The sequence below is a fragment of the Cupressus sempervirens genome, chromosome 3, assembly GCF_028749045.1.
Source record: "Cupressus sempervirens isolate cs-2001-9-10 chromosome 3, ASM2874904v1, whole genome shotgun sequence".
In the NCBI taxonomy this organism is placed as follows: domain Eukaryota; kingdom Viridiplantae; phylum Streptophyta; class Pinopsida; order Cupressales; family Cupressaceae; genus Cupressus; species Cupressus sempervirens.
This window is the reverse complement of record NC_143120.1, coordinates 879,412,342-879,428,551: the sequence shown is the minus strand read 5'-3', so window position 1 is coordinate 879,428,551 and position 16,210 is coordinate 879,412,342.

The window sequence follows — 16,210 nt, the reverse complement described above, 5'->3', positions numbered from 1 at the left end:
AGAATTGTGTCGTGGATTTGTCTACATGCAACTTATTGAACAGAATGCTATAGTAGGATCGATGGAAGAATGAGAAAATGCACAGGAACCCATCCAAGCAGTTGAAGAAGCGCCTAGAGAAAAACTAATGTTACCAAGGTATGTCAAGTTAGATCACTCCCCATATCAAATCATTGGTGATAAGAATGTTAGTGTACTAACAAGAAAAAAGACAAGAGAAAGTACTTGTTTTCTACCTCAATTTGACCATAAGAGAGTAAAGGATGCATTAGCAAAAAGAGATTGGGTAAAGGCTATGAATGAGGAATTGGAAAAAATTGAAAAGAACCTGACCTAGACATTAGTTCCTAGACTAATAGATAAGAATGTAATTGAAACTAAATGGGTTTTTGGAAACAAGATGGATGAAACAGGTGTAGTTAGGAACAAGGCAAGATTAGTTTGCAAAGGTTATGCACAAGAAGAAGGCCTAGACTATGGAGAAAATTTTGAACTCGTGGGTAGACTTGAAGGGGTAAGAATACTTATTGCATTTGCTACTTACAATTCAAAGTTTATCAAATAGATGTCAAGCCAACACTTCTGAATGGTATCTTAGAAGAAGAAGTACACATAGAACAACTTGAAAGTTTTTCCAATTAGAAGGAAAGAACATGATGTGCAAGCTGTAGAAAACTTTGTATGGATTGAAATAGGCACCTAGAGCATGGCATGAAAGGTTGCACTCATACTTAATCCAAACTGGGTTCACAAGAACAAGTGACAACAACAATGTCTACTTTAAGGCAAAAAGTGATTACAAATTGTTGATTGTAGATATATTTGTTGATGATATTAGCTTTGGTGGAAATGATGTGATGAGTATTGCACTTTTAGAAGAAATGATGAAAGAATTTGAAATGTTTATGATCAGTGAGATCAAAATTCTTCATATGTTTGCAAAAATATCAACTCAAGGATGGCATCTACGTAAGTCTGACCAAATATGTGAAAGAGATATTGAGGACATTTGGGATAGATGACTCATTGGTACTCCAATGGTAACAGGATGTAAGCTATCCAAAGAGGGTGATTCTAAGGCTATGGATGAGACATTATATAGATCTATGATAGGTAAGCTACACTATGTGGTGCACACCAAACCAAATATAGCACAAGCAATTGGATTAGTAGGAAGGTTTTCCTCTAATCCCAAAGAATCACATTTGGTTGCAGTTCAAAGAATCTTCAGATATCTCAATGGAGATGAAGAGTATGGATTATGGTATGAACACAAAGGAGATTTCACATTAAATGCATATACATATGTTTATTGGGTAGGTAATGTGGATGACAGGTAGAGCACAAGTGGTGGTGCATTTTTTCCAGGTGATAGACTTGTTTCATGGACAAGCAAGAACTAGGATTATGTGTCATGCCAATTTTTGACCTAATTTTAAATTTGCTCATAGCCATTAGATTGAACAGATTTTTCTTTCATAATCATGTGAAGTAGGTAGTTATTTATATCCGTTGTACTAACTGTTAATGAAGATGGTTGTTATCCATTATTTGTCATGTGATTTTGGAATTATGGTTAATAATTAAATTCTTTTAAATATTTATATGAAAAGGATTATAGAACTTATTATTGTGGAAGTATTTCACGGGTGATTGCAAGAGAAGATGAAGGGGGGAAGCATTGCTAAATGGGAACAACGGAATGGGATACTAGCTTAGTCCAGTCATCAGGATTGATAGGTATGACCTTAAGTTGCCTTGGTAAGGGCCTAGCAACTTGAACTTCAGGACACAACTGAAGGACCTGCATGAGCTATTAAATAAATAATTTAAAACATAAAATAATTTAATTAAAATATAATACGTACCTCAAAGGATTTTGAATGATCTTTCACCATATTATTTTAATATATACCTATGTACATACACATAAATATAAATATAAAGTGACACCATAATATTATTTTCTTTATAATATAGTGATGCCACCTCACAAATATATCTCAGTGTACATAGACAGATATAAAGCATAATATTTTTTATTTTTAACCTTCAAATATTCTTCCATCCTTTTATTCTTTTCTTGCTTATAACCGATTGAACACTTGGCACATTTATTTGGCGTCCAAGAGCTGAGACATTCTTTTATGTTACGGTTTCTTGGAAGTGAAAGAGTGCTTTACACTTTTATATATTTCATAAGGTCGGGAGAGATGGAATATACAAAAAAATCACATTCCTAACTTCCTTTTATTATTCTTGTTTCCTTGCTCATTTTTGGCTACCATCTACAACCCGATACTCTGCAAATACCATTCAAATTTATGCAAGTTCCATTTGAAACCTCTGCATTATTTTTAGCAGTTCTATTCTTGTTACAATCTACCTTATATTAATCTTTCCTTATTGAAGTGATGATTATTTTTACACACTGTGGTTATGCCTGGGAAGCAAATTGAAGAAGAGCTGATACATAGGCATCTAGCAAGACTCCAAACATTTCCAGAATTATATCAGGTTATGTGGTCCATCAACCTCCAGTATTGTTATGTGGTCCATCAACCTCCAGTATTGTTATGAAATTTATTATCAACTACTACTATATACCGAACTCCTTAGTAGTAGGTAGCTATTGTATAATCATCATGCTTAAGTATCAACAATTGACCCTCTTAAGAAGGAGTTGTTATCAAATTAGTAGTAAAGTATCCATGCCATAAAATCGTGTTTTATATATGCCATTGATAATCAGAACCAAATGATATTTTATGCAAGTCTTAAAGAACATATTTCTTCAAATCACAGAATGTGAAAAGCTGAAAACATATAATATTCATGATACAGTTGAGAATCAATAGATAAAGCCAAATTGCTCGAAGATTTTGAGCACCTAGGACTCATCGACTGTATAGCCATGGAAAAGGTGAAGGGGTGACATGGAATCTACAATGACATGGAAGTGGAATCAGATATGATAAAATAAATCTAAAATAATTTTTATTTAATAGCTCATGCTTGTCCCTATTGGTGTTCCTCTATTGTTAAGTCGAGCGGTGGTGATCGGGTCATTGAACCCATCATAAAAACTTGGCCAAGGTCGTTTAAAGGTATGTTTTTCATCTAAGAGCACTTGATGTCAGTGGTGCCAGTTATTCAGACATATCCGTCTATAACTATGAAGACATTCTAAACACTAGAATGCTCAGGTGGCTAGACTAAAAGTATCCCAAGCCCAATCTTGGGGTAATTCAATAGATTGTGTGGGGATAAGTATGGTCCGTGATTGGGAGGTTAAGCCTAAATCAATGCTTCTCCTCTTACCGAAAGCCAAAGCTTGCACAACCAACTAAAGACTCATCGAATAATACTTGTATGTTTCCTTTTCTTCTTTTCATGTTAAGCATTTGCTTTACTTGTATGTAGAAAAAGATAGTTAATCATTATTATAGTTATAATTAAATTTAGTTAAATTGATCATTGATATAGTTATTTGAGTTAATCATTATTCTAGTTATTTTAGTTGATTATTGATACAGTTATTTCAGTTAATCATTATTCTAGTTATTTCAATTGATCATTGATACAGTTATTTTTAGTTAATCGTTGATAGTTAAAATAGTTAATGTCCTATGAAAAGGAATTTAGTTATTTGTCAATAATTTGTTGGTTAAAACTATGTATAAATCATCTTTTTTTTGTTATGAAAAAATGTTTTTTACATTGTGTATCTCAGTCAATAGCTGAATCTAAGTATGTGATTGCGGCAATTAGTTGCACAAAGGTGATATCGATTAAGAAATTTTTGGAAGGAATACAAGAAAAGATAGCTTAACTAGTGCTATAACCATTTTAAAGGAACCAATAATGTAGTCTAAGACTAAGCACATAGCCATCAAATATCATTATCTTAGAGAACCGATTTAGGAAAAGGAAGTAAAGTTGGAGTATGTTCCAACTATGGAATAGGTAGCAAACATATTCACAAAGCCATTACCTAGGGATATGTTTGATTATCTAAGGGGTAGGTTAGGGGTCATTCCCTACTTGAGATGAATTAAAAGAAGATGTAGTTGCATTAATTCAAGTGTACTCATTGAATATCTTTATTATTTGAATTGATATTTAGAGACTATTCCTTAGGAGGAGTAGTTGCAATTGCAGTTTTAGTAATAACTGGAAAAGAAAGATTTGCAAAATTAAGACAAAAGGTGTGTATTGGCACCTTTGGCATTGTTGTCAAAGGGGGAGAAGGTGTATTGAAGGTCAAGAAAAAGGACATGCAAACAAAATGGAGAGAAGTTCAGTGTGAGGGGGAGTATCTATAGAAGAGAAGTCATGGAAGATAAAAGTGGAAACATTTTGTTTCCCAGTGATTGTTATTGAATAGGTGAACAAGTTTGTGCATGAAACTAATAGAAGCATAGCAAGTGTTGTCATCAATGCCAAAAGGGGAGATTGTTGGCATAACTAACATAACTGATCGTGTGATGAGTGATGATTAGTATGGACATAGTACAAATTTGATTGAATGATGATCAGGTATTGTGTTGTCATTGATGTCAACTATTTATCTAGTGTTCCTAGTATGTTGTCAAGCATAATTATGATTAATAGAGCATTGCAGTAAGGATCATTAAGTGTAATTGTCAAGAGAGCATTGAGGATGTCTCTTGAAGAGTATATGATGACTGTTGCTACTGAAGAGAAGAGTATGTGTTAGGATAAACCACGGACAGAAATAAAAACTACATGCAAATATAACCAATAACAAAAATAATAGAACACACAGAAATGAACACAAGGCACCAAGATTTAACGTGGTTCACCCAATCCCTGGGCTACGTCCACCAAACAGCAAGTCCGATCTTATTACAATCCAGTGATTACAACCTGATTACAATCCGTAATCCCTTACAACTCAATACCGCCGCAAGAACCAATTTCGTATCACCACATATGAAAAATACCCAACCCTAAGCCCTTTTTATACAAGTATTAAACCGCTTTAGGGTTATAACATGTCGGCCATATGTCGGCCATAATATGTTGGCTACCATGTCGGCTACTTCCAAAATTTTTTTTTTTTCAGGGCGATGCCCCGAACCCCACTATTTATGAAGTATGTACAGTACTTTCTTGATCAGTCGCCACAATCTAACAATCTCCCACTTGGGGACTGATCAGGCTCCACACTAAACAACAGTATGTTGATTAATGAATTCATAGTGCAACTACTAGAATAGTTAGTGAAAAGCAATAGGTGACTTGATTGGCTTATTAAATCCGTGTTGAATGAAGTTGAGTCGATCCCAGGACAATGTGGAGAAGTTAGTGAAGCTGATGTGGTTACGATAGCAACTCATTATCACTAAAGGAAAAAAATTTCTAGGATGACAAGATGATTGATGAGGTAATGACAAGTGTCGGTGAAGTTGTGAAGGTTTGATGCATAAGTTAAAGAAGAATGAGTCCTTGAGTGAGAGTGAGTTAGTTGATGATTGATGATTGGTGACAAGGTTGCACTGACTTTCGATGAGTCAGTAGTGATCCAGTGATGTGGATTAACATTTGGAGGTGATGATCTAGCATTACATTTATCAAGAACAATGTGTAGAGAAGATTCTCAAGGAAGCAAGTGGTTGGTCAAAACATGTTTGACCTTTGGCACAAAATTCTATGAATCAATTAGTGTGATTGTGTAAGAGTGTTATACAACATAAGATATTTGTTAGATCTAAGCGAGATATTTAAGTTTCATAAAAAAAATATGTTTAGGATTTGGTTAAGTCAATGGAAAAGGTAAATAAGTATAAAAAAGTGAAAGAAGAACAATTCTCTGTTGTTGATTGTGTTCTACAAAGTGAGGTGAAGAAGTGCAAGGTGCAATCCAGCTAGGAAGAAGTGAAGAGTGTTGAGAAGTGAATTTGAGCTTAAGTAGATCTGATTAGGGAGAGCTAGTTTTGTTACACAGATAATTATCTATGTTGTTCCCTGACAGTTGCAATAGGTGAAATCCCTTAACTGGGTGGATCCTTACATGTCCTTGTTGTAAATCCTTTAACAGGGTGACACTTTAGCTAGTGTTCAAAGTCCTTTAACAAGGCTATCCCTAATAGAGTAGAGCTCCTAATAGGGTTAGAGGTAAATCCCCTAACACTGTCTTTGTAAATCCTAACAAGGTTAAGCTCCTCATAGAGCATACTTCAAAAGAGTACATTATTTGTGGGTACTAATCCCCACCTTATTTTGAACCAATTTGGGTTTTTGCATAACCAAAATATGTATCAAATGTATGGATGATTTCATGTGTTGAATTCTCTCATGTGCTGCTATTAATTTTTTTATTAGTTAAAGGTTAAAGAAGTTGAAAAGGTTGTTTGTTTGGATGATTACTAATTCACCCACCCACCCCCCTCTCAATAATCTAATCACTTGGGACCAAAAATATACCAGTTCTACATATCTTTGAGAGAAATTTGAATTCCAAATGGGATGTGCAAACACCTACTGATGTGCCATGTATTTCTTTCCATTTAACAGGAATCCTTGGTGGCTGAGAATGAGAACAAGAAATTATAAAATGGGATGCCCAAATATCTAGTAATTGTGCCATGTTTTATTTCTTTCCATTCAGATGGAATCCATGGTGACCAAGAATGAGGATGAGACATTATAAATTCCATCTTATGCATAGCCAACTTGGATCTAGATACGATATAAAATATGTCCAGGGCATCCATAGTGTTGACCACCTCTTCAGTAGAATTTTGGATAAAAAGTAAGCTGTCATCGGCAAAGTGTGAGTTGAGAGAATTGGAATTGTTAGGTAAGGAGATGACATGAATAATTTTATTAGTCTTTGCATGATGTAGAACATACCTAAGGGCATAAGTTGCAAGGAACTACAAGAAAAGGGCAAGAGGACAACCAACACAAGATTTTCCAAGATAAATCTTCCTCCTAAAAATAATGTTTGTTGTAGCTATGCACAATCATTTGAGTAATAGTTTTAATTCATCAGGCCAACTTTAGCAGTTATTTTGTGTGAGGTATTGATCATTGTAATGGGATTCCAACCATCCACAAAGTGTTCATCCTTTCCTTTAGGAATGAGTTTTATAAGGTCTTGATTAATACCTAACCTAAAGTACCAATTTCAACTCCTTCCAGATACACATTGTAGAAGTTTTCAGGTATGTAAGGCCATAAAGAAAGGTGGAACTCAATAGGAAGTATATCCATTTCAGGGTTCTTTTCAGTGGTAATATTACAAAGTGCCTCATCAATTTCTTCCATTGAAAGATTCTTGTCAAGAAATTTGCTATAATCTTAGGCAATTTTACAAGGAATACATGCTGCCACACTTTCCTTCACAATGGGAATGAGGGGATCATCTACTGATTCATCAGTAAAAAGTTGTTTGTAATAATCTAGAAATATTTGCATGATGACCGAATGACTAGTTTGTGGAAAACTATCAGCAAATTTGACGACAAAAATGTGCTCCTTCTTTATGTTTATGTTGCATAGCTGATTCACATTGAATAGAAACAACTGTAAAAACTATTTATGAGTAAATAGAGCATTGTATTCTAGGGTATATAAAATACCAAATATTGCTAGAAAAGGCTTGGATTTACTTTATTAATTCAAGATTGGTTTAACAACTAAAGTTCAACACAAAATAATGGATGTGTAAACAACAACAAGATGATTTATGAAATTATAGGTAACATGAGATTAATGTTTTAAAGCACTAAAAGAAAGAAGGTCCCATTGATGTCTCTAAATAATTAAGCATAACTTTATAGCTTTGAAATACGTCATCTAGTTTATGAATTAAATTAAAAAATTTAGAGTGCCAAATAAGTGAATAAAGTCAATGAGTCTTTAATCCACTAGCGAAGTTGAAAGGTTCTTAATGAGTGCAGGGATAACAGTGGAAAATATTCACCAATTGGCAAATTTCACTCATTGGGGACCCCAAATTTTGCAAAATAAAGTGGAATTTTAGGGTGGCCATGTCACCTGCACTTTATGAAAATCTGATAGCATGATTCAGCCAATCACCATTAATGATACATAAAAAAAAATTTAGCAATGACTTCGCCAATAGAATCTAATATTTTCACATAACAAATTAAATATTATCGCCTATAATTTCCAAGGCTTGCCTTGATCGATGGTCATATTTGCCAATATGTGGTAGAAATTAAAATTCAATTATAGGCTAAGTACATATATTTGATAGGTGTCTCTATTCCAAGAGTTTCCATTGAACTTTTTATCATTTCTCAATTTGGCCCGAAATAGATTTTATTATAGACATGTCTTTATTTCGGGAACTTTCTCTAAAACTTGGCGTCCTTCAAAAGTTTTTCCCAAAATGGGATTTGGGCCATTGATAAAGAACCATCCAATAGTTATAAAAAACAAAGTTTCTATATGTTATACGATATAATATTAAATTAGGACACATTAATAAAATATTAAATGTTATTTGAGCTTTCGGGGGTGCTACCCTTGAAAACCCCCATGGGGGGGAGCTTCCCCTCAACCCTACTCTATACTAAAATAGGGAGTGCACTAGATTCATCAACATTTTATAGAATTTCAATACGATTGAAAAATAATTGCCAATAGAATAAAATTTCTTCTACTTTGAGAAAAACAATTACAAACGCAAAAGTTTTATACTTTTTAATAAAGGGGAGTTTCTTAAAGTTATCCCTGAATGAGTGCACCAAGAATCAATTCTAGTTGAGTGCAAGAATCCAACATAGAAATAAGGAATGAGGTTACTATTGTGTCACAATCAAATTTGGTGGAATGGATATCTTTCGGCCATAGACAAAAAGGTGCAGTCAAAAGTTTGGGCTCTTATATTGGATGGCTAAAATGACTTTGTGAAGATAAAACCTTCATAAAAATGGGTAAATAATATTAAATGAGGTTTCCTATACTTAATTAGCCGATATTGCTCATGTACGGTAGCCTCAATACCTATTTTACATGTGAAACCATTGTTTACCCAGTTTTGGTCTAAAATCTTGGTTTTTCAACTCCCTCATCAGAATTATGATGTTGAAAACCTATAAAGTCATTGTGAATGGAATAAAACTTTAAAATCAAAAATCAAGAAGAAAATTTTCCGTTCTTGTATTCATATAAAACTGTACAAGTACATATATAGTTGTGTGTCATATGCATAAAGCTACATGAAAGGAAATAGCTACAGGAAAGGAAAGAATCAATTTAGGAAAGAATAGTTTAGGAAAGAATTAGTTTAGGAAAGAATCAATCCAATATTAGAAACAATCCAATATTGCAACACTCCCCCTCAAGTTGGTGCATAGATATCCCACATGCCCAACTTGCCCAAAAACTTCAACGACACTGGACTTGAAACTACTTTGGTAAGAATATTGACCAGTTGATCTTTTGATCGAATCTTAGGCAGCTCCACAATCTTCTCATCTAACTTATCCTTAATAAAGAATATGTCTACCTCCGCATGCTTTGTATGATCATGTTGAACTAGATTATGAGCAATATCACATGTTGCTTTATTGTCACAATATAGTTGAATTGGCCACCTAGGTGGACAACCCAAATCTCTCAGGAGAAGTCTTAGCCACAATGATTCACATACTCCAAGTGCCATACCTCTAAATTCTACCTCTACACTTGATTGTGCAACAACATTCTATTTTTTGCTTCTCCATGTAACGAGATTACCTCCTACAAAGGTGAAATAACCTGAAGTAGAATGTTTGTCATCTACTACTCTAGCCCAGTCAACATCAGTATATGCATCCACAATTCGATAATCCTCATTTTTAGTGAATAAAATTCCTTTTCCAGGAGCAGACTTCAGATACCTCAAAATGCGCATAACTGCATTCATATGTTGCTCTCTAGGATTATGCATAAACTAGCTAACAATACTTAATGCATAGGCAAGGTCTGGCTTTGTGTGTGCTAAGTACATAAATCTTCCTATGAGTCTCTGGTATCTTCCTTTATCAACTGGTACCTGATTAGACTCAATACATAACTTCAATCCTTCTTCCACTAGTGTATCAATGGGTTGACATGCTGACATACTAGTTTCCCATAACAAGTCTAAGGTATACATTCTTTGAGATAGAAAGATCCTTTTATTAGATCGAGACACTTCAATCCTAAGGAAATATTTCAAGGGATTGAGGTCTTTCATTTTGAATTCTCTGAACAAGTAATCCTATAGAGCCCTCCTTTCTTCAAGATCATTTCCTGTAACTATCATGTCATCCACAAACATAATAAGTGCAGTGATCTTACCCTACTGATTCTTTATGAATAAAGTATGGTCTGAATTGCTTTGACGATAACCAAAGGCTTTCATTGAATTTGTGAATCTTTCAAACCATGCCCCCAAAGATTGTTTCAACCCATATAATGAATTTTTTAATCTGCACACCTTTAGACTATGTATTTTTGGTATCATGCAGCTGGGTTGGAGTTCCATGTAGACTTATTCGAACAATTCTCCATGTAGAAAGGCATTCTTCACATCAAACTATTGTAATGGCCAACCCAAGTTCGTAGCTAGAGACATCAAGACTCGTGCTATATTGATTTTAGCTATAGGTGCAAATATCTCTGTATAATCGATCCCATAGGTTTGGGTGTAACCTTTTGCCACCAGTCTTGCCTTAAAGTTTTCAATTGTACCATCTTCTTTGTACTTAACAATATAAACCCACCAACATCCAACTAGTTTCTTTCTTGGTGGATGGTCAACAAGTTCCCAGGTATTATTTTCTTGTAATGATTTCATCTCATTTATAGCAACTTTCTACCTTGGATTAGTTAAGGCTTCCTACACATTGTTAGGAATAGATACAGTAGATAATCAATTTACAGATGACTGATATGATTTTGAGAAACAATGGTTAGACACATAATGACTCATAGGATATTTAACTTTACTAGAAAGTTCTGGTTCATATGTCGATTTAGGGATACCTCTGGTGAGACACCGAGGTAGCTATTTTCTAGATGGTTCAAGAACATACTTAGTAAGTGATTGGTGTGGTGTGAGGGACTTGGACAAAGGTGGACCCATAGCTTTAGTTTCTAGGTGTTCATCACTTCTTTGATCCAAAGTTTCACCTACTTCTTGATTAACAGTTTCAGAGAGTTCCGCTTCTTCAGAGATGTCCAAGCTACTAGGGATGTGAACATCCACATCTTCATAGGTGTTATCCACATCTTCAGAGATGTCCAAGCTACCTACATCTTCAGAGATATGATTATCACAGTGTAGAGTCTGAATTTCCTTTTGGTACTCCCCCTAAAGTTTAGGCTCAAAGGAAAAATACATCAAGTCTTCATGAAAAACTACATCCAATGTAATAAACATTCATTGGGTTGGAGGATGATAGCATCGGTACCCCTTTTGATAAGAAACATATCCTAGAAAGACACATCACAACGCTCGAGGAGATAACTTGTTGTGTTGATGCTTATGGAGGTGTACGAAACCTACACAACCAAAGATGTGAGGAGGTAAATTTGGGATAGCTGGAACAACAACTACCTCAATGAGAGCCTGGGATGGTGTTTGGAAATCAATAGTGTTGGAGGGTACCCAATTGATCAAATATGTTGTAGAGGTAAGTGCCCCGCCCCAATAGGATAATGACATATGGGCTTCTATTAGACACTAGTACATTTGGGCTCATTTTTTGACCTTTATTGGTCGAAATTTTGACCCATTTTTTGACCAATCTTCGACCAAATTCGACCAATGAATTGGTCAATAATTTTTCGGTCAAAAATTTGACGAACATACTGGATGGTCAAAATTTTGACCAATACGTTGGGCGAAAAATGTCCAGGTTGTTGAGCCATTTTCTGCCATTCATTGGTCAAACTTTCGACCAATGCTTGGTAGAAATCTGTGGGGCATTGGTTGAAATTTTGACCAATGCATGGTGGAAAACTAGATGGCACTAGTTGAAAACTTTTTGGTTGAAAATTTGACCATCCAGTAGGTTGGTTGAAACTTCAACGAATATGATAGTCAAAAAATGTTGGTGTTGTTAGCACATTTTCTGCCATTCATTGGTCAAACTTTTGACCAATGCTTGGTAGAAATCTATAGGGCCCATATCATGGACAGCGATATGATGGACCCACTTCTCGTGTACTAGGTACAAAGATTTCTATTTGTGAGATCAAGCCAGGATCAAAGGGTGGCATTGACTCGCTATGAAGAAGTGCTCGAAAGTTAAGTATAGCGAGTTAGTGAGTGTGGCCTACTACTGTTGAAGTAAAATTGCTGTCCACAAGATCAAGTCTGGATTGACGATGCTCATTGACTTGCTATAAAGAGATGTGAAAAAATTAGGTATATCAAGTTAACGAGCAATGGACCCACCATCATGTTCTTAAAGGTTGTTTCAATTGTCTACCACACGATTAAAGTAAGATCAGTGATCATCACTAGCTCACTGTGGAAAGGTGCTCGAGAATTATGTATAACAAGTTAGCGAGTTGATGACATGTGTGCGTAGTCATGAATGGGCCCAGTTTGAAGCACCAGCCTTGAAGGAAAGATAGAGGTGGAGGTGTTTTATTGGCTTGATTGCCAATGTGTTAAGAAGAAAGCTGAGTCAACTTAGTTGTAATTCCCAGATCATAGGATTTTTCAAGGATCAACGGCACAAGTTTAAAAAAGAAAGTGTGACACCACTCTATTTTTCTGTTCGATGCATTTATGATAAGTCAAAACTTCGTGTGTGGGAGAAATAGAGAACAACATAGAGATTTTCATTAATTCTAGTCCCACATGAATAGAGATTGCAATTTTTCTGAGCACAAGAGCCTGATTGATTATGTCGTGTTAAGCCTGGTAAAGACGTGAAACTATTCTTCTATCATTCGAGAGAAATTTTAGAAGTTCAGAGAAGAACAAGTTCAGCAAGTCAAGTAAGTACTCATATTATAACCTCTGTGGCATTCCAATTCTCTTAATACTGTCAAAATGCCTCCTAAGAAACCATTCTCTGGGAAAATTAATTATATGGATAGGAATGTCCACGATGATTTATTCGAATTACTCCCAGAATCTACTGTACAACCTGCACAAGTTAAAAAGTTAATTTCCTTAAACCCTAGGCTTAAAATTGGTGATGGCCTATATGAAAAAGGGAACTGGGTTAGGGATGCAACAACTACTCAAACTGGCCTTACCTTGTTTAAAAAGTGGTTTTTGGAAAGAAAGTTGTTTGCCCCGCATGCTAATGTCTGGAATTTTGATTTGGGAAAGTTAGTAGTTCCAAGTGTTTTCATGGATTATGATTTGCTTGAAGCCATTGCTAAGAATTATGACCAAGCCATTAGGGTTGTAAGAAGAAAGGATGGTGTGCCTCTGGTCTCGATTACTCCTGAAGAAATTAGAGAGGTTTTTCACCTGGAACCATTGTCAAACTACCATGTACAAATCAATCTACTAGAATTAGAGAATGAATATAAAGCAAAGAAGGATGTAATTAGGGGAGGTGCACTAAGGGCACATATTGGTACAATAGGAACTTTTCCAGCAATTACTACAGCCTCTAGAGAGCCTTTTAAGAAGAGTCTTTTCACTTCCTAGGTTGTAGAGATATACAAGACCTTATGCCGAGTTTTTGGTTAAGATGAGCAAGAATTTATGCCCATTGGTTTCATATACATGATGGTTCAGATTGCTTCCTTCAGTATAGATGTTATTTTTTATTTTGCTTCCTTTTTGGTTGAAGAAATTCACATTGGTTTAGTTGGGATTGCGAAGGGCAAGGTGGAATTTTTTTTTGGTCACTACTCTCTATAAAAGCATATGTTTTTGTTCAAAGGAGTGACATATTTTGGTAATGAGATGGAACTAAACAGAGAGGAGAATGGGGAAATACTACTAGTCCAGTTGTGGAGTGCAGATATGACCTAGGATGCAAGTAATGCTAGTTTTGTCAGATTTGATAGATATTTTGCTACTAAATTGAGATGTCTCATATTGAGTGACAATCCCAAAATCCCTAGGGTACTAATGAGTCTCATCAGGCCTATGGATAACTCCCATGACTTGAAAGTTTCACATAATTGGGGAGATATCATCCCCTACCCTATTTCTACTATTTTTAGAATCTATGGTTTCAAGGGGAACCCTCATGTTTTGCCTTACCAAGTTCCTTTGAAGGTGGGAATGGCTGAAGTTTTATGGCAGTTAGGGGGAGTGGAAGAAATGTTTTTGTTGAAAAGGCAATTAGGGTCAATTTTCCCTACCTGCATAGTGGCCCATCAGTTTGTGATTACAAAAGGGGGATGGATCTTTTTTCATAAAATTTTGGAGCAATATATGATGGCTATCTCTCATCCCCGTTTTTGTGATTCTGAGGGATTTTTCAATCAGATGTTGAGGCATAGAATCAAGTTGAGACTGATCAACCACGATTCTTATTATCCAGAGGATATTATAAGGAATGAATTCTCATTGCAGGAGCAGGAAACTAAAAAGGAAAAATGGAGAGTTTATTCTAGGGTCTTAGAATTCATTCATTGTTTTGATAATAAATATGATCCTTTGGATAATGCTATTATAGAGGCTGAAAAAATAAGTAAGCTCATGAATACCTTCCCTGAAATAATGGAGGTCATGAATGAAAAGAAATAATTTTTTATTGATTCATATCCTGATAAGGTCAGAGAGGTCATGAGGAGGTCGGATTTCACTCCAAATGTGAGAACTGATAAAATAATTGTACAAAAGAGGCCCGGATATACTATAATTCAGAATAAAAGGGTTCCTATAGACAAGGGCAAACAAATAATAGGATCTACCAGTATAGCCCAAGAGGAGAGACCTGAAGAGCCTAGTCCTAAGAGGCAAACGATAATGACAGAAGAAAGGCCCCAAGATGAGGAATATTCACCCACCCAGTCCCCTTTGAGGATTGGAGAAGAGAAGCTCACTGGTGAACAAGTTGAACAAATGGGATCATAGGGAGATATTTTTATTACTCAAGTAGAATTAGATGAGGGTAACCCTCCAGAACTTCCTCTCCCAAGTTTGGATCTAACAATAATTGATTATAGAGGCAGGGAGTTGGACCCTGTATTAGAGCAGGCAAGTCATCAATTTTTGATTGATGACAATTTTGTGAAATCAAGGGCTTTTCAGCAGTTTGCATGGAGGACAAACATGAACGTTTTTGAGGAGAAATGTGAAAATATGAAAACAGAGCATCCAGAAATGGATGAAACTTCCATGCAAACCAAATTAAAGAAGAAATGATGAAGGAATTGCAGAATATAAGCCCTGAGGAGGGGAGGAAAATGATAAAGGCATCTAACATTTTATTATTGCCCAATTGGGATATTGCAGATGCATTAATTTTCAATTCCGTTTCAAGTAGATTGGAGTTGCAAGACCCAAATAGAAGAGACTTCCAAGGCACTTCATTCGTTGAAGATTAAGCTGCATTGGTCAGTTGATCATTGAGAAAGGGATCTAGAGCCACACCATCACAATCAAATGAGTCTGGGTTGATGGGAAATATACTTGTAAGAAGGGTTGCTAACACTTCACATGTACAGGCAACATATTGGAATGTGAATTCTTCTAAGTTTGTGTTGGCCACTACTAAGAAGGAGGAATAGGTTATGTCTGAGTTACAGAATAAATATGAAACACTTCTTGAGGCCTATAATAGGGAGGTAAAAAGGAGAATTGAACTTGAAAACAAGGCAATGGGGAAATCCACAAGGCCAAGAATAACATACCCCCGTCCTCCAGTGGAACCTTTTAAATCCACCCCCCTTGTAGAGATACCAGACACACCTCAAAGGCCTGAATATTATACAACTGAGGAATTTGAAGAAGAGAAGAGAAAACTATGGGCCTTACATGTAGAGTTAAAAACGCAGTATGAGGATAAGCTTAGAAAGGCTCTAATGTATTTAGTGGACAAAATTGAGTGGCCCTTATTCTTTGATCAGTTGGTAAAAGTAATAGATATATGGGAGGAATTGAAAACTCATGATGATACCCTGAAGCCTATTGTTAATAAATGGGGAAGAAGGGAAAAGGAAATCACCCTTCTATGTTATTCAGTTATAAAGTCTTCCCATGACCATGTTGAAAAATTGTATGATATTGCTAATGACCTATTAGGTTTTGATAATA